Consider the following 20,554-nt stretch of genomic DNA (forward strand, 5'->3'; position numbering starts at 1 on the left):
TGTCAGTCTCTTTGCCCAAGTTATTAATATACATTGTAAATAACAGAGGCACCAGAACTGATCCTTGTGGACACTCCAATATTCACTGCTTGCCATCATAAATATGCCAGGTTTATGCCTAGTCTCTGCTTGGCATCTATTAATCTGCTTCAGGAACTGAGAATTTGGTCTCCCTAAAGGATTTCACAAGATGCCACCATAGCACTTAGCGATGTTCTATTCTCTAGATATGCAGCAGTAGTAGATGGAATCCTTGAGTCACACCAAGAGTCATCCACCAACTTGGACAAGCATGCACTAACTCTTAAAGCTTTGAATGTTCAAGTGAAATGTAAATGGGTGGCCTGAATGGACAATTAAGATAAATTGCTAATTCCTAAGTGCATGTCCTCATTTCTTTATGCCCAACAACACATTAAAATCATGGAAACTGATACACTTCATCTCAACTAAATGAAGATCACGTTGGAAGCTTCAGCAATGACTTAGTTGATGAGAGTGTTTTCTTGTGAATGTAATAAGTCACTATAATCAGTAGATTATCAGTGGATTTGATCCCTAGACTGTGCTAAAACAACCTAATTAATGGCTGGTGTTAGATTTAATCTCAGTGGCTGAGGATCAAGTAGGAGATTAACAATATTAGTTAAGGCCTCAACACTTGCAGTAATTGTAATGAGGTCAGCCTAGTCGAACTCATTGAATATGAGTTCCCTTATTCGGACTCTCAGCCTGGTCCAGTCAGTGAGCCCTGGCTGACAGATAAGAATAGGAGCGTTCACTCTGAGAGCTGGCTCTGAGGAAGCTGGACCAATGTCAAGGACACGTCACAAGTAAATAAAGGGTAACGTGATGATGCGATAGCAGTCTCTATCGAGTTTTTTCAATACCTATTTAGTGATTCCTGCTGCAAGATGAAAAGAGAGAGTAGGATAGAATCAGGCTTACCTATAAAGCAACCTCTCTCTGCTGATCACCAGAGGCTGAACTGACTCAGAAAAACCGTTTCTATAAAGATTGCTGGCTCAAGCACAATGCCTCACTCATTAGGCTCAAGGGGCTGAATGGCTTACTCCTGTTCCTATGTTTGGGGAGTTGTGCTGAAGGAGGAAAAAAAGGTGTTCTGTTGCTCTTGCATAATCTTTGTTAGTCCCTGGGAATCAGTTCTTCCTCAGCTACAAGGAGGAGAAGCTGGTTAGTTGGTGAGTACCTGGTAGGCAATTGAGGTTTCTTGTATTCTTAAGTCTCAGAATGGTATAACAGTAAAGTACACAAAACAAATATAAAAAACATAAAGTTGAATGCAATAATTATGTAGTTAATTAGAACACACTCAGGATGGCTGGACAGATGATGTGTCACAGCTGCAGCATATGAGTGTTCATCATTACCAGTCTGGTCCAGAACAAACGTATCTATGGCAGTTGTTTGAATTTCAAGCAGCTTTGACTCAGACTTTATGAGCTAGAGTCTAAACAATGGACAATGTGATGGAAAAAGGAGAAGGAAAGTTGCCTGGATTCTTTGGTCCAGAGTCAGGCACATCTCTTCGGGTAGGGTCATCTGATTTAGCCAGTGTTGAGGATGAGACGAGCAAGACTGTGAATAATGCAGGCAAGGTCATCCATTTGGCAGAAGCCTCAGCCTTTATAATCACCCAATAGGTTTGAGGTTCATTCAGGTTGTCTGAGTGAGGGTGACGTTGCAAGGTGGCTGAGCAAACTGACCATACCACCGTGATACACAAACTCACTCTCTACAGTAAAGAGCCTGAGTGCAGATGATTATCTTGTTAGCCACATCAGATGGGACATTTGTTCAGGGCTGCAAAGGAACTTGAAATAAGAGGGGGAGTTTCCAGTTGTGATGGTCCATTAGGTACCAAAAGAACAGGCAAGATAAAGAAAGAGGCTCTGCCTAATCAGCACAATGAGTTAGGTACCAAGTTAAGAAACATAACCTCAAGGTTCAAAATCTCTGCATTATTATTTTAACCACATGTAAATTTAAACAGAGCAAGTCAAATTAGACAGATAACTGCATAGCTCAAAGACCAATGTGGGAGAAATGGGTTCCACTTCATGGAGCACTGATACCAGTTCTGGAGAAAGTGTGATCTATATCAATGGAGTGGTCCATTGCTGGAACCGGTGTTCTTGCCCATCGCATAACTCAGGAAGTAGAGTGGATTTTAAACAGAGCAGTGAGTGGAAGGCATCAAATTTGGGAAAATGTGGTAAATCAGATAGTAGAATCTTGCCATGCTCTTTGTGGTAGAATCAGGTGAAAAGTTTGGTGAAGCCTGTATCAACATTGAGGTCATCTCGCAGCATCTTGTATGCTTTTCGCCAGCAGTGTGGTGAGATTCTCACTGAGGAGCAGCAAGTTCCCAATGATTTGCTTCCTACTGTGCTGGGCATTCATCCAGACAACAGCACCTGCTCTAATCTAGGTGGCAACCCCAGTTCAGGTTGACATGGGCTGGTATAATGGCCTCCACTGCAAGTCCTTGGTGAAGAGAAAATCCTGCCTGTGCACCACCCTAACTAATATGAGTTCCAGGACAATGCCTGCAAAGTGGGAAATCGATTTCCCCCTGATTCCCATGTCCAGGACAAATATCAAGAACCATGCAGAACAGATCTAGAACAAGAGTTTTTGTCTGGGTACATAATGGTTATTTTAAAATGGCACTGGCGTCAGGCACACTGGTCAATTCTGGGATCTCCAGTGATCAATGAACTCCTCTGGGAATGGCATGACATAGGATTGTGTAGAAAGCAGACATAGTACTCAACCTAAGAGCTGAAATGCCAATTAATGCTGACAATTTGGTAAAATATATTGGCAAAACCCACTTGGTATCACAGCAAGGATCACTTGACCAAACACAAAAAAAATGTAAGACTTATTCCTTAAGTAAAGGCAAAAGAGAAAGTTACAAATAAGAGAAATAATAAACAGACCATAATAAGGAGGGATAGATAGTGTGAATCGAAGAATCAACTGACAGATAATACTAGACTTTATCAAGAGAATAAAAGATTAAAACTAAAGGCTCTCTATCTGAATGGTGTACATTTGAACCAAAGTAATGAACTGAGTTCAAATAGAAATAATTACAATCTGGTAACCATTACAAAGACACGGCTACAGGAAAACACGATTGGGACTTTACCTTGTAGGACATGGGATATTGAGGAATGACCGGAAGGTAGGAAAAGTGGCTCTGTTGGTTAGATTGAATTTTAAATTCAGTTTGAAGGAAAAGGAGTGGGTCCAGTCCTATTTTTATAATTTAAATAAGGGCAATTGTGAGAGTATGAAAGCAGAGCTGACTAAATTGACTTGGTGGATAAGATTAAATGATAGGTCTATAGAGATGCAGCAACAGATATTTGAAGGGATATTTCAGAATATCCAGCAAGTCAAAACAAATCCAAGCAATGGACCACCATCCATAAGTAACAACCAAGTTTGAAGAAAATATCACACTAAAAGAAAAATTGCACAAAGACAGTTGTCAGGCCAGAAGATTGGTGAGAATAGAAACAAAAAGCAGAGAATGACCAAAAGTTAATGATGAGAGAAAAAAAATTGAGCTTGAGAGAAAACTCACCAGAAACATAAAAATGCACAGTTAGAGTTTCTCTAAATAGTTAAAGAAGAAAAGATTTAACAAGATGAGTGTTAATTCTCCAGAAAGTGAGAATTAATAATAGGAGGTAAGGAAATGTCAGATGAATCGAACAGGTATTTTGCATCAATTTTCACTATAGACGATACAAGCAACATCCCAGAAGTAGTGATAAATTAGGAAATGGAAGTGTCAGGAAAATCACGATCACCAGTGAACTGGTACTGAGTAAAATGTTGGAGGTACAGGCTGACAACTGCTCAGGTCCTGATGGACTTCATCCTAAAAGAACTGGCTAGTGACACAGTTGATGCATTGGTTTTACATTTCCAAAACTGCTTTGATTCAGAGTTGGTCTCATTAGCTTGGAAGATAGTAAATGTAACTCCTTTGTTTAAAAAAAGGGAGAGAAAGAGAAAGCATGAAGCTACAGGCTAATTACCTGAACGTCTGTCAAAGGGAAAATGTTAGAATCTCTTATTAGCAGGACATTTGGATAAGTTCAAGTTAATCAAATAGAGTTAACATGGTTTTGTGAAAGGAAAATCATGTTTGAACAATCCATTGGAGTTCTTTGAGAAGGTAACATACTTAGGTGAAGGAGAACCAGTGAATGTACCAGTGAATTAGATTTCCAGAATCAAAAGTTATTGCAGAAAATAAAAGCTTACTGTGTAGCGGTTGGCATATTGGAGTGGATTGAAGATTAGCTGTGTAACAGGTAGCAATGACTAAGTGGTGCGCCACAGGAGAACTGCTGAGATCTCAACTATATATAATTTTTGAAAATGACTTAGTCAAAGGGACAGAAGGTATGGTTGCCAAATTTGGTAACACCACAAAGATAGGATGGAAGTAAGTTTGGAAGAGGCTGCAGGGGTTTACAAAACAAATGATAGATAGCATGAATGGGAAATGATGCATTTAATGGAATATAATGCCAGATAATAAAGTTATCCATTTTGGCAGGAAGAATAAGAAATGTTAGCTAAATGATGAGATATTGCAGAGCTCTGAGGTGTAAAGGCATCTGGATGTCTTTGTGTTTGAATTGTTAGTGCAAAATGTTAGTATGCAGACACAGCAGGTAATTTTGAAAGCTAATAAAATGTTATCATTTATCACGAGCCAATTGATAACAAAAGTAGAGAGATTATTCTTCAGTTACACTGATGACCTGACTTTAGGACTACTGTGCACAGTATTAATTGCCTTATTAAAGGAAATATGTAAATATATTTGAGGCAATTCAGAGAAGGTTTACTAGATTTACACCTGGAATATGCAAATTATCTAATGAGGAAAGGTCGGACAGACTAGGCTTATATCCTCTGGCATTTAAAAGAGTAAGAGTTGACTTGATTGAATCATATAAACTCCATAAAGGTCTTGACAGAGTAGATGTGGAGAGGATTTTCCTCTTATGGAAGAATCTAGAAATTGAGTATCAATGTTGAAGTCTCAAGCGTGCCTTTATTTAAGATAGAGATTAGTTAAAATATTTCCTCTCAGAGGTTTTTCAGTCTTTGAAACTCTCTCATTGAAAAGCTGGTGAAAGCAGAAATCTTGAATATTTTTAATTGATAACTTCTTTTTTAAAATTCATTCACGGAATGTTGGCATTTCTGGCTGAGATAGCATTTATTGCCTATCCCTCGTTGCCTTTGAGGTGGTGGTAGTGAACTGCAGTTCATGTTCAGTAGGTAGACCCATACTGCCATTATGAAGAGAATTCCAGGATTTTGATCCAGCGATACTGAGAGTATGGTGATACGTTTCCAAGTCAGGAGAGTGAGTGGTTTGGAGGCGCAATTGCAGGTGGTGATATTTCCATGTATCTGCTTCCAACCCCATCTTGGAGAACAAAGGAAGGTGTTGTCTTAATGAATATCTGTGGTACATCTTGGAGATAGTATACTGCTGCTACTGAACTTCAGTGGTAGAGGGATTGAATAAAGTCAATTGGCTACTTTATCCTGGATGTCGTTAAACATATTGGATGTTGTTGGAGCAGCAATCCAGTGTTGCAAGTATTCCATCACACTCCTTACTGTGCCTTGAAGATGATGTATTGGTTATGGGGAGTCAGGCGGTGAGTTAGTCACTGCTGGATTCCTAACTTCTGACCTGCTGTTATAGCTACTATGTTTATTTGTTTAGTTCAGTTCATTTTCTGGTCAATGGTAACCTTCAGGATGTTGAAAGTGATGGTAAGGCTATTGAATGCCAAGAGACAATGATTAGATTCCCTCTGGTTGGAGATGGTCATTCCTTGCCATTTGAGTGGTGTTAATTATACTTGCCATTTGACAGTCCAGGGTTGGTAGCACGATGTTGAGAGACTATCAATGGTAGGTGGAAATGAGGATTTGAGGTTACAGTCTGATCAACTACGATCCTATTGAACGGTAAAGCAGTTCAAGGAGCTAAATGACACACTGGTCAAGTTGCCTTATTTGGTTGTATGTTGGCAGTTAACTGTCAGTCTTCATTTAAATTTTAAATCCCACAGATTTATTCTAATTGGTCAGGTCTGAGAAATGAAGTAGTGAACAAATGTCACGAGAATAAACTAAAGCACTGCAGATGCTGGAGATCGAAAACAAAAATAGAAATTGTCGGAGAAACTCAGCAGGTATGGCAGCCTTCTGATGAAGATTCTGTTGAAGCATCACCAGACTCTTAACATTAACTCTGCTTTCTATCTGCTGATTATGCCAGACCTGCTGAGTTGCTGCAGCAATTCCTGTCTTTTATAATGAGGGTTATCTATTTTGTTGAGAGAAATGAAGATATTGTATGCACCTATTTTCTGCCTTTAACAAGCATGATGTATGTTTCTTCCAGTGCACAGATGTGCCATACTGCAAGTTTGACTGATAATTCGAGACTGTCAAGATTATTGTTTGCACACTCAGAATTATCCAGCAGATCATTTCCAGCTGCAGAATCACATTTATTGTTGTACATGGTTTTGAGAGTTCTGGAAGCACTGGCTGGTTGAGTATCGTTAACAGCCTACATGTTGCAAATAGCCAAAGAGATATATTGCTTAATGTGATCTGCCAGTCTTTGGGATGTACAGCCCACATACCTGGCATTACACCAGCACTGAAATTCATTTACCCCTGACCAACAGAATGTCATTTTGGTTTGATGGCAGAATCCTGTTGGTGGCAAGCCTCAGCCTGTTGCCACTGCATAGCTGCAGCATGAAACAGCTACCTTCATCTGTTGTTCAAATGTTTTAATGACTTTACTCTTAATCTAAGGGTAGATTGGGCACCTTTCTGGACCATGAATGACTGCCTTAGGTCCTTCCATGCATTTGCACAATTTACATGAAATTATCAGATCAGCGTAGATATTGTCCAACAGGATGGTTTTGATACACGTCAAGATTGCACGGTGAACAAATGGGCTGGGCTCTATTTACAAGGTTGCTGATAAGGCCAATGTTATTAGCGCATGGAATTATAGGAATCCCCATAGAACGTAGAACATTACAGCGCAGTACACGCCCTTCGGCCCTCGATGTTGCACCGCCCTGTCATACATAATCTGAAGCCCATCCCACCTACACTATAACATGTACGTCCATTTGCCTGTCCAATGATGACTTAAATGCATTTAAACTTGGCTAATCTACTACCGTTGCAGGCAAAGCATTCCATACCTTTACTACTCTCTGAGTAAAGAAACTACCTCTGACATCTGTCTTATACCTATCTCCCCTCACTTTAAAGTTATATCCCCTCGTGTTTACTGTCCCCATACTTGGAAAAAGGCTCTCCCTGTCCACCCTATCTAACCCTCTGATTATCTTGTATGTCTCTATTAAGTCATCTCTCAACCTTCTTCTCTCTAACGAGAACGGCCTCAAGCCCCATGTGTACTTTGACCCATGAAGATAGATTTGCAGAAGACGGCCGTAGAGGCTGATTTCCCAACTAGAACATCAAGAATGGGTGTTCGTTTAACTGCTCCAGTCTCCTGGTCTGTCAGTTTTGTCATGGTTTGTTCAAGATGAAACTGTTTGAATTGCCAAAACAGCTGTTTTGGAAATATCTTGAAATGTTCACCTGTCTGAGATTTTGCCAATTTTTAAATGAGAATTATATTGATAATATCCCTTGACAACTTCCTTACAGTTGTTACCTTACAGAAAGAAAAGTGTTTCAGTGTGACAGAAATTTGGAAAATTCTGGGCTGAACTATGACCATTGACTACAACTTTGGAGGACAAACGTGGAAAAATGGCACATCTGATGTTACAGCAAACAAGATGGAGATCCCATGCTAATGGTGTTATAGTGTATGTTATACACCATCTGGAACACTATCTCCCTATTTTTGCTCTGCAGCAGCTCTGCCTAATGAGGAACATCTCTGTACTGATCAAGTAAACAGTGACATAAATGGCTTCCCCTTTTGAACTCCAGCAACAATCAATATCATTACAAAGAGAACATATCCATCTGGAATTCATGGCCCTGTGGTGTGTTAAAAGTGAAACTGTGTGAATGCCAAAACGGCTGGCTCCTTTGCAAATACCCGTACCTTGAAAATTTCATCTGCCTGAGATTAGACAAAGTAGCAATTAGCAGCACACAAATGCATTAGAAAGGAGCCTTGTCTTTTTAGGGAACCGTTGATGAACAGATAATCAGTCTTGAATTGATCGTTAGACTACTGGTAAAGATAGAGAAGTAACATCTAGCAAAATGACTCATCAGAAGTTAATCTGTAAAATAAGAGCTCAGGGCATGTGGGTAAAATATTAATATGGATAGAGGATTGGCTGGTGAACAAGCAGAGGGAGTATATAAATGATTGGCAGGATGTGGCAAATGTTGTGCCACTGTGATCAATGTTGGGCTTCAGTTACTTATGTAATGACTTGAATGAAGTGGCTGAATGTATGGTTGCTAAATTTCTGATGATGCAAAGTTAGGTCAGAAAGAAAGTTGCAGAGAGAACAGAAATATGTCAATAAGTTAAGTGAGTGGCAAATATTTGGGAGATGGAGTACAATGTGGGAAAATGCGAATTTATCCACTTTATCAGGGAGAAGAGAAAATGAATACATTACTGAAGGGAGAGAGGTTGCAGGAGTCTGGATTGCAGAAATTGAGTAACCTGGTACGGTGGCACAGTGGTTAGCACTGCTGCCTCACAGCGCCAGAGACCCGGATTCAATTCCCGCCTCAGGCAACTGACTGTGTGGAGTTTGCACATTCTCCCCATGTCTGCGTGGGTTTCCTCCGGGTGCTCCGGTTTCCTCCCACAGTCCAAAAATGTGTAGGTTAGGTGAATTGGCCAAGTTAAATTGCCCGTGGTGTTAGATGAAGGGGTAAATGTAGGGGAATGGGTCTGGGTGGATTGCGCTTTGATGGGTCGGTGTGGACTTGTTGGGCCGAAGGGCCTGTTTCCACACTGCAGGTCATCTAATAATCACATAGAATTGCAATGTAAGTAATTAGGAAGACAAATAGAATCGTGTCATTTATTGCAAGAAGAGCATAATCTAAAATAAGGGAAGTTTGGCTATACTTTTACAGCATTGGTAAGCCAACATTTGGAGTATTGTGTACAGTTTTAGTTTCCTTATTGAAGAAAGGACGTAAAAACATTGAAAGCAGTTCAGAGAAAGTAAACTTAACTGATAACCTGTGATAAAGGAGATTACTGTCTGAGGAGAAATTGGAGAGGTCTGCCCTGTATCTGATAAAGTCGAGAAGGATGAGAATATACTGAAATTACTGAATATACAAACTGGATACTGAAAGGATGTTTCCCTTTCTGAGACAGTTTAAAGATTACAGGAGTTCCACTTTAGGTGGTGATGGTAAAGTTAGGGTGACACAGTGGCTCTGTGGGTAGCACTGCTGCCTTACAGTGCCAGGGACCCAGGTTTGATTCCAGCCTCAGGCGACTCTCTGTGGGTTTGCTCTGGTTTCCTCCCACAGTCCAAGGATGTGCAGGCGAGGTGAATTGGCCAAGCGAAATTGCCCATAGTGTTAGGGGTAAAATGTAGGGAAATGGGTCTGGGTGGGTTACTGTTTGGAAGGTTGGTATGGACTTGTTGGACTGAAGGGCCGGTTTCTACATTGCAGGGAATCTATAATCTAATGAGGAGAAATTTTTTTTTCTTTCGGAGGGTCATGAATCATTGAAACTCTCTTCCACAGAGACTGGTGGAGGTGGTGTCATCAAATACTTTTAAGACAAAGACAGATAGATTCTTGACTAACAAAAGTCAAAGGTTATCAAGGTGAAGCTGGAACATGAGTGATGGCTTCAATCTAATTAGCCACGAGCATATTGAAAGATGGAGCAGACTAGAAGGATAGAATGGCCTACAACTCCTGTAATTTGTGTATTCACATGTCAAACTTTCTATTCTAACAGTACAACACAAGGCAAAAATTAATATTCTGATAATGTACTTAATAGAGTCATAGAGTCATAGAGATGTATATTAGGGAAATAGACCCTTCGGTCCAACTCGTCCATGCCGACCAAATATCCCAACCCAATCTAGTCCCACCTGCCAGCACCCTGTCCATATCCTTCCAAACCCTTCCTATTCATATACCCATCCAGATGTGTTTTAAATGTTGTAATTACTAGCCTCCACCACTTCCTCTGGCAGCTCATTCCACACATGTACCACCCTCTGTACAGGACTTTGGTTAGGCCACAGTTGGAGTACTGTGTGCAGTTCTGGTCGCCTCACTTTAGGAAAGATGTGGAAGCTTTGGAGAGGGTGCAGAGAAGATTTACCAGGATGTTGCCTGGAATGGAGAATAGGTCGTACGAGGATAGGTTGAGAGTTCTCGGCCTTTTCTCGTTGGAACGGCGAAGGATGAGGGGTGACGATAGAGGTTTATAAGATGATCAGAGGAATAGATAGAGTAGACAGTCAGAAACTTTTTCCCCGGGTACAACAGAGTGTTACAAGAGGACATAAATTTAAGGTGAAGGGTGGAAGGTATAGGGGAGATGTCAGGGGTGGGTTCTTTACCCAGAGAGTGGTGGGGGCATGGAATGCGCTGCCCGTGGGAGTGGTAGAGTCAGAATCATTGGCGACCTTTAAGTGGCATTTGGATAGGTACATGGATGGGTGCTTAATCTAGGTTAGAAGTTCGGCACAACATCGTGGGCCGAAGGGCCTGTTCTGTGCTGTATTGTTCTATGTTCTATGTTCTATGTTCTAAAAGGTTGTCCCTTAGGTCTCTATTATATCTTTCCCCTCTCACCCCTAAACCTATGCCCTCTAGTTCTGGACTCCTCCACCCCAGGGAAAAGATTTTGTCTATTAATCCAATCCATGCTCCTCATCATTTTATAAAACCTCTATAAGGTCACCCCTCAGCCTCTGATGCTCCAGCCACAACCTATTCAGCCTCTCCCTGTAGCTCAAATCCTCCAATCCTGGCAACATCCTTGTAAATCTTTTCTGAACCATTTCAAGTTTCATGACATCCTTCCGATAGGAAGGAGACCTGCATTGCACTCAATATTCCACAAGTGGCCAATGTCCTGTACAGCCGCAACATGACCTCCTAACTCCAACCAAGAAAGGAAATCATACCAAACGCCTTCTTCACTATCTTATCTACCTGCAACTCTACTTTTAAGGAACTATGAACCTGCACCCAAGGTCTCTTTGTTCAGCAGCGCTCCCCAGAAAAGTCAATTTTCCTGCTCCTCAGATGCTGCCTGACCTGCTGTGCATTTCGAGCACCACTCTAATCTCCAGCATCTGCAGTACCCACTTTTGCCTTACCATTAAGTGTGTAAGTCTTGCTCTGATTTGCTTTTCCAAAATGCAGCACCTCACATTTATCTAAATTAAGCTCCATCCACCACTCCGCAGCCCATTGGCCCATCTGATCAAGATCCCATTATACTCTGAAGTAACCTTCTTCGCTGTCCACTAGGTTAATGGAATAAAAGTCTGAAACTACCGGACAAATGTTACAAAGCATTTTTTATTAAGTTAGTAAATGTTTTAATGATATTGTCCTTCTTCTTGCAATTGATCTTTCCCACTCCGGAATTACTTTCTTTTAAAAGTACTTTATCCTTGTCAACCTTGTAAACATTTTCTCCTTTATTTGGAAGATGATGTTAGTATAATTTCCCTTTTGACACTGGCAAGAAGCTAACCGTTACACTTTGATCTCCTGTTATAATTCCAACTTGCCTTTGCTTTGCTGTGTACATGCACTATGTATGTGGAAGTACAATTCCTTCATTGTAAACAAAAATAGATTAATTAGCAAAAAGGTTTCTAGGGCTTTTCTTTTAGCCAATGCAAACGAAGAAAGGTGAAGACTGACATAATTATGTCATAGATTTTACATGTGAAATTTTTTGCTCTATGCAAGTAAATCACTTTATGATGCATTGATAGTTGAAATCGAAGCAAGTTTATGTCCTACAGCTATTTCAGTTCCATAAGAAAGTCAAGAGAAAGATTCCTAACTGATGTTCTATAACCAATAGTTGATCAAAACATTAACAAACTGTATTCAATTAAATGTTGACTTCAGAAAATGCCTTCAGGCCAATAGGTGCAACCTTAGACTTGAGCGGAGAGTGAACTTGAGGGATCAGTTTCTTTGGAACTTTCCAACTATAATGAACTACACAGTCAAAAATATTTTTTGGAGGTTCAGAACTGAAAGAATAGTTTCAGAGGGAATATCAGAACCAAGTCAATCATATAATGCAGACATCCAAAACAGCAAATTAATGAAAACTAACAAAAGCAGGTTTGATTTGTTACCATCATCAGACTTCACTTGTTAACATTTAAAAGCAGTACAAAATTTTGACATATCATCTGACATAAATCAATTATGATAACCTTTACAAAATGTTCCTTTCTCATGTGCCTCAAGTGAATTATACTGACTATCAAAGCCATGTTTCTTTTGAGGTGAAACATTTGTAGTACATGTACGTTCTCCTGCAGGCCAACCTTTGAATCCTTTAACTGATATCTCTTAGGTAGATACCAGGGACACAATAAATTGCATGGCAAGCCTTCTGGTTATGACTCTACATCAGTAGAATATGGAATGTATCTGCACTGGATTGATGAACAAATTCATTTCAAAATACTGTAAGCCCAATTTTTTCCAACAATGTGAAATACCATTCCAGAGAATCATACCAATATGGGCAGAGTTTCAGCTTTCCTTTGGGGGGGGGGGGGGGGGGCGGTATAATGCATGACCATTATCAAACTAGAGGGACTCCAAACAATAATCAAAAATCATCAAACAAAATCAAACGAGCAGTCACCAAGTCAGTGATTTTATTTAATTTTGCAAACCTAGCAGAAGGGCCAAAGACCACCTGAGCAACTTAAATTCCAGTTAACACTGCATGATAGGTTTGTATCCTGGCTCACACACTTTCTTTGGATCTTCTGAGTTTTACTGGCACTTTGCTGTGATTGAAAAATGGAAATACAACTGTATTCTTTGAAAAGGTTTCGTAGCCATAAATACCAAGGTAATAATCTGTAGAATTGATGTCCTGACTTTATCTAGTACATTATGCATTTCTTATGGCTGTGATTATGCTACCTCTGATGATATGCTATTTTATGACAATAGGATTTTAGTACTCTATACACAAGCTTGATAATCAATGTATACATCTTAATTGCTCTTCCCATAAGAGTCAAATGCAATCCAATACTAAAATAGAGCTGGTCACAATGCAAAACAGTATAAAATAAGGACTACAGTATATACAATATAAAGTAGAGATGCAATATTGAAGATGTGCAGGAGCAGAAGAGTGTTGGTAAATATGTGCATAGATCACTGAAGATGGCAGGAAAAGTGGAGAAAGCAGTTAATAAAACAGCAGTACCCTGGGCATTATTGGTAATGTCATAGGAAATTACTCTGAATTAATAAAACCCTTGTTAAACTTCAGTTGAAGTATTATGTATGGTTCTGGGTGTTTTTGCAAGGTTTGTGAAGGTTTGTAGCTCAGGTTGAGGTTTAGGGTGTAGGTTTGCTCACTGAGGTGTATGTTTGATATCCAGACATTTCATTACCTGGCTAGGTAACATCATCAGTGGCGACCTCCAAGTGAAGCAAAGCTGTTGTCTCCTGCTTTCTATTTATATGTTTGTCCTGGATAGGGTTCCTGAGGTTTGTGGTGATGTCATTTCCTGTTCATTTTCTGAGGGGTTGATAGATGGTATCTAGATCTATGTGTTTGTTTATGGTGTTGTGGTTGGAGTGCCAGGCCTCTAGGACTTCTCTGGCATGTCTTTGCTTAGCCTGTCCCAGGATAGATGTGTTGTCCCAGTCGAATTGGTGGTTTCTTTCATCCGTTTGTAGGGCTACAGGGAAGAGAGGGTCGTGCCTTTTTGTGGCTAGCTGGTATCCTGGTGGCTAACTTTCTTCCTGTTTGTCCTTCCTTGCATGGAATTTTGTATAAGAAACTGACAACAAACTCGCATTCCTGGACGTCACAGTCGAAAGAAAGGACAACGGACAACTACAAACCTGCGTGTACAGAAAACCGACAAACACTGACCAAATACTTAACTACACCAGCAACCATCCCAACACACACAAACGAAGCTGTATCAGAACACTATTCCAATGAGCCACCACACACTGCAGCACAGACGAACTTCGGAAAACAGAGGAGAACCACCTATACAACGTATTCAAGAAGAACGGATACTCAAAAAATACAGTCCGCAGATTCCTCAAGAACAAACCATGACAAGCAGAACAAACACAGCCAGAAACCCGAACCACCTTACCATACATCAAAGAAGTTTCAGAAATGACAGCCAGACTTACTAAGAACCCTCGGAATCCTAGTAGCACACAAACCCACCAACACTCTCAAACAAAAACTAACAAACTTAAAAGACCCAGTACAACCCATGGACAAAACCAACATCATCTACAAATTTCCATGCCACAAACACTACGCAGGATAAACAGGAAGAAAGTTAGCCACCAGGATACACGAACACCAGCTAGCCACAAAAAGGCACGATCCTCTCTCCCTCGTAGCCCTACAAACGGATGATAGAAATCACCAATCGACTGGGACAACACATCTATCCTGGGACAGGCTAAGCAAAGACATGCCAGAGAATTCCTAGAGGCCTGGCACTCCAACCACAACGCCATAAACAAACACATAGATCTAGATACCATCTATCAACCCCTCAGAAAACAAACAGGAAGTGGCATCACCACAAACCCCAGGAACCCCATATATATAAATAGAAAGCAGGAGACAACAGCTTTGCTTCACTTGGAGGTCGCCACTGATGATGTTACCTAGCCAGGTAATGAAATGTCTGGATATCAAACCTACAGCTCAGCGAGTAAACCTACGCCATAAATGGTTCTGGGTGTCACACTATAAGAAAAATGTGAATGCATTAGAGATAGTCCAGAAGAGGTTTACAAAAATAGCTCCATGGATGAAAAACTCTCAGTTATGTAGATAAACGTGGGGAAATTCAGATTGTGCTCTTTGGAGGGACGACCACTCAGAGAAGATCTGAGTAGGCAGGGAATGGTTTCCCCAGACATAAAAGATCAGGAACAAGATAGTGTGGTTTTAAAGTGATTTGCAATAATAGAAAATGCCTTTTCCACACAAGTGTTTCAGGTTTGGAATGTAGTGCCTGGAAGTGCGAGGAGGCAGAGTCAATTGAGACACTCAAGAGAGCATTGGATGATTGCTTGAATAGTAATAACATGCAAGGGTATGGGGAGAAGCCAGGCAAATAGCACTGAGTCATAATTATCATTAGAGGACTTTTGCAAACACAATAGGCCAAATGGTCTCCGCCCGATTCTGTGGGATGTTCCGTTAAAATCACAAGGCTTCCATTCTGTACTTAAGCAGATCCTGAGGTGAATTAAAGACAAATAAAGTGTAGAGCATTGGCAAACTAGTTTCACCATGATTGACTTGCCAAGATTTTTAATTTTGTTGCAAAGCAAAAGCAGCAATGCACCCTGGTAACATCTCTTGAAAAAGATTTTGACTATTATTTTGTACATTGTCTGATAAATAATCTGTTTTATTCCTTCTCCTCCCCATTTTCAATATTTCTGCATCTGGCAAAAAGAAATGTTCAAAAAAAAAGACAAAATCAATTATAGTTTTTTATGTCCCTTTGACTTGTCTCCATGGTTGCAGGATCCTGGAGATTAATCTTCAATTCCTGAAATTTTCAGCTCAATCCTGGAAGATTGGCAATAGGGACAATTAATGGATTTCCCTGGGCAATTCTTACTATCTGTGGCACTACTAATTCCTGTTGCTTCATGTATTGTTTCCTGGATGAGACCTAGAATGGGCAGTTTAAATAAATGCTTCCCACCTTTACCATGATAAAAATCACACAACACCAGGTTACAGTCCAACAGGTTTATTTGGAAGCATTAGCTTTCAGAGCACCGCTCCTTCATCAGGTGATTGTGGAGAATAAGATTGTAAGACACAGAATTTATAGCAAACGCTTCTGTGTCTTCTTTGTCTTACAATCTTATTCTCCACAATCACCTGATGAAAGAGCAGCGCTTCCAAATAAACCTGTTGGACTATAACCTGGTGTTGTGTGATTTTTAACTTTGTACACCCCAGTCCAACACCGACGCCTCCAAATCATCACCTTCACCATGGAATAGATGTCTTGCTTTTCTGCATCCTCAATAACCTCCTAACTTTTTCCATTGGACCTTGTCCTAGTAGGCTTCTAATTCTGCCCTTTATTCTGTCTTTACAATGTGCTTGGTTTTGCCACCATTTTAAAATTGTTTCTAAGGCCTTTGATTTCATTTACCATTGTGGTGACAAAACACAATCTGAGATTTAAGTACCTTGCTTACTTCTAACTGCCCCTATCTTTAAACTGTGTCCTTTTCAAAAAATATTTTCCCGTTGGCCACCAGGGGGATTTCAACTTTACCCATGGAGCCGTTGATATCTGTCCGCTATCGAACCTTAACTTGGGTCATCCGACAGATTAGTAACACCCAATATAATCTGTGATTGTCCAGGTGTGAGTACTGTTCCAGTCCATGGAATTTCTATTCGCACTCTCTTCCAGGTCTGAATTGCTCCTTACTTGTGACTGTAAGTTCTGCTTTGTTGAAACTTCTCAGGATGTTCTCTTCAGCTGGGTTCCAAATTTTCAGTTCTTTTCATTGCTGTCTTCTTGAGCAGCCTGCATGTGTTTGAAAAGTCTTCATTTCCCCAGGGCTGCCTGTGTTATGTCCACTAGAATTAAATGTCCACATCGCTTACCACCATGTTGTAAGACAAAATCTTACCATGGTGCAAATTTCACTGAGTATATTTGCTGCTACCGTCTTCTTTCCTGATACAGATCTGCAGGACCTGCATTGCGCTACACTGACCCAGGCCACCATCTGAGTCCAGGTTGGCTGAGGCTGTTGGTCAGCAAGTAAAAGCACTACTCTCTTTTCCATCAGTCCATCCATTAGTATCTTTTTACCCCTGTGGGCTAACTGAGGCACCAACTTGTTTAGTTGGGCCATTTATTTCGGGATAACAGTGCAGAACCACAGTGCAAAAGCCATTTCCTGGCTTGCAGCATCTGGAATGGTGTGGAGCTGGGTTTTATGTAGGCACCAGCAGCATAAACGTCACAGAATCCCATCAATAGCGCATGCTGTCACCTTTCCTGCCGCACGAGGCATGCTGTATAACTAATGAGCTGAAGAGCAAAGCTGATGTGGTGTTCTGGGCACCTTCAATCTCACTCAAAAAAACACTGCCAGAAAATGAGAAAACTCAGGACGTGGAGCTGTCATACCAATATAAATTATATTTAGTTGTTGTCATGCAATGAAGCACATCTTCTTTAAGAAAAAACACTTTCCTCATTAGATTACCAGGTAATTTTCCTTGACAACATTAGGCCACATAAGTGCTGCACAGTGTAACACAATGCTCAGTGGTGCAAAGACAAGGCCAATGAGCTTCAGCACTTCATAACAGTAAGTACCACCATTTTGTCTCCCTCCCACTCACAGGGCCACCATTCACAAACTCTGCCACTGCATACTCCTTTCTCCAAGGATCATGGACCACGCCTTTCACTATTGCATACACCATGTTCACTGAACACCTTCTGCTCCCAAATCTCTAGCCTTTCCAGTCCTTTGTACTCATCCCTCATTCTCTAGCCATTCCTCACCACTTCTCCTGTCCCTGCATCATCACAAACTGCTCTTCCACCTACTCCCTTCATACTCACTTGAGTACAAGCAAAATCCTATAGACATTGGAAATCTGACATAAACACAGAGAATGCTGGAGGAACCCAGCAGGTTTGATGATATCTTTGTCAATGTTTTGAGTCTGGAGATAACTCTTCTTCAGTTTAGCTTTGTTCCTGCTTGAGCTGGGAGTGACCCTGTGACTCATGATTTCTATCCTTGCCCCTACTTTTAATTTCCCTCCCGTTTGTCTCATTGGAGGAAAAATTAGCCATAACCCCAGACAGATGTTTCTACACCACTGAACTGACCTACTTATAATTCCTGTGGGACTGACTGTGGCCAACTGTCAGGACTGGAATGGGTTGTGGCCCTTGAAGGATTACTCCCTTTGATTTTCACATGTGGCTGTTTGGTTGGTGTACGTTCAGCGTGTTTGCTGGTACACATTGTAGGTATGACATTACCATTAGACAGTCCATCCTTCTGACTGTGCAGTGGTCTCTACGGTGACAAGCTTCCTTTCTCTGTCCCTGCTCTAAACACAATGCAAGTCACAGAGGCTCACAGCCTCCAAGCTGGGACTAGGACAAGGGAATATTTCAGAATCCAATAACTGGGATCCTGGATCTGTGAGGTGTCCACCGTGCTTGTGAAGGGGATGGGGCAGGGTGCTTGGCCCAGAATTTCTGTCTCTGCCTTTGCCTTTACGTAAGTGCAAAGTGAATGAGTGCTAACAAAGCAGGCCAAGATCTCCAAGAGTACCCTGTATGGACACAAACGATTCGGGCAAAGTGACCTGGCAGAAATTAGCAAGGTTCCACAGTGAAGTCCTGAAGAGCAGAAGTGGTGTACCAGTTGGTCTGAAAGCAGCCATGATAATGTGGTGAAGCTGGCAGGTTGGTGATGCCCACTTGTGTTGACGACGTTGGGAGAGGCCAGTGTCTATGGAGCTTACGTGTACGTTGGAGTGAAGATAGAGCTGTCTGAAAGCCAGAGAATCTAGCAGTGAGCTGCTGCCACCATGTAATCTTTCTAACTTTCATGTCAGGAATTACAATCATTTAGTTTCATGGGGAAGGAGAGGAGAATTGGGAATTGCATTTAAATTAGGCAGATTTAGCTCTTAATGTGATGCAAGTGCATGAAAATAAGATAATCCCTGTTCATTAGTGATATTTTTTAACTCGCCACTTAAACCTTATGGGGAACATTGGAAATCTTTTCTACCAAGTAGAGAATCTGGTTTTCCATTTTCGCCATATTTTCCCAACTTTCACACCATTGCTCAAAACATCAAGGAACGGAAACTTTTACCTACTGTTACTAAGATGATCTTCAAGACCTCGCTAATAGGTCTTCATCCTTCAACATCCAAGGCTGAAGCACTTCATAACCTGCCCAAGTCTTAAAAGGCTTAAAGAATTCCTCAGCATCAACCCTTTCAGATCCTTTGATGCTTATACAGCAATTTTAGGAGCTGAAATATCACAGGATGGTTGGACATTGAGGCATGTGTCCAATGATGGAGGAGATGGGGATGGCAGATCACTGGAGCCCAGTACCATAGATGTCAACATTTATGACCTAAGGGATGTACCCCTGTTCCTCCTTGCCTACATGCTACCCCATAAAGGCAATTATCTCATAGATGCAATCCTTTTGCCCTAGCCCCCTCCCCAATTTTAACCTACTCAGATTGTCAAAGCTTTGAATCCCAAGCTGCATGAGTTAAAAATAAAAGCACAGTTAAATGGAGACAGCAGTACACCCCTGCAGTTGTCAAGTTGCGGTTAGTTTTGAGTCATATGTCAGAATCTGAGGCTTTCCTTCTCATGTTTAGGGATTTAAACAAATTCTGATTGTCCCGTGATGAAGACTTTCCCGAATACTTTAAGTTAGATTCAACTTGGCCCAAGAAAATGGTGCGTTGAGAAGGTGGGTGTTGTACAATTGCTTAAGATGCAATTATACCTTTCACCACCTCAATTTCTCCACCCGAATCAGCAGATTTAACAGCATGATTAGTGAAATGGCCATGGCTGGATCTGTGGTGACAGACATTAAACTGCTCTTCCATAATGTCAAAAATCAATCTAATAAAAGGCAAGGCAAAATTAGACAGAACAACAGCAAGAAGTAGCATAAGCAGGGAGTAAAGAAATCAATTAACAGCTGAAATTCAAGTTTATATTCACATTAAGTCCCAAAACAGCTGAAAGGGTCTTCCTGACTGTATTGATTTTTCCAGGCGATAAATGATAGCAATACATTCGCAACACTAATGGCATATTGTATTGCAAATACAAAACTTATTTGTGTTTAAAGCTTTAATCATTGGAATGTGCAAATGCACTTGCTTTCCATAACCCTTCTGGCTGTCTTTCAGCATGCTTAGCTAACAACTTACCTAAGGCCTGTGTGCGTTCGGCCTAAACAATACAACACAAAATCAGCCCACTTACGCACATATGACATTGAGTGAAATAATTCTGTTTGTATTCGAGTTGCTTTCTAGCTGGTATTAATCCACACAAATTGTCGTGATAAATGGATGCTTTTCTGACTAGATTTAGGGGAGGTGCTGTGGTATGTTGGGTGAGACAGTTCTTTTTGAGAATAGATGTGAACACAAGAGCAGAATATGGTCTTC

This window comes from Chiloscyllium punctatum, chromosome 26, assembly GCF_047496795.1.
Source record: "Chiloscyllium punctatum isolate Juve2018m chromosome 26, sChiPun1.3, whole genome shotgun sequence".
In the NCBI taxonomy this organism is placed as follows: domain Eukaryota; kingdom Metazoa; phylum Chordata; class Chondrichthyes; order Orectolobiformes; family Hemiscylliidae; genus Chiloscyllium; species Chiloscyllium punctatum.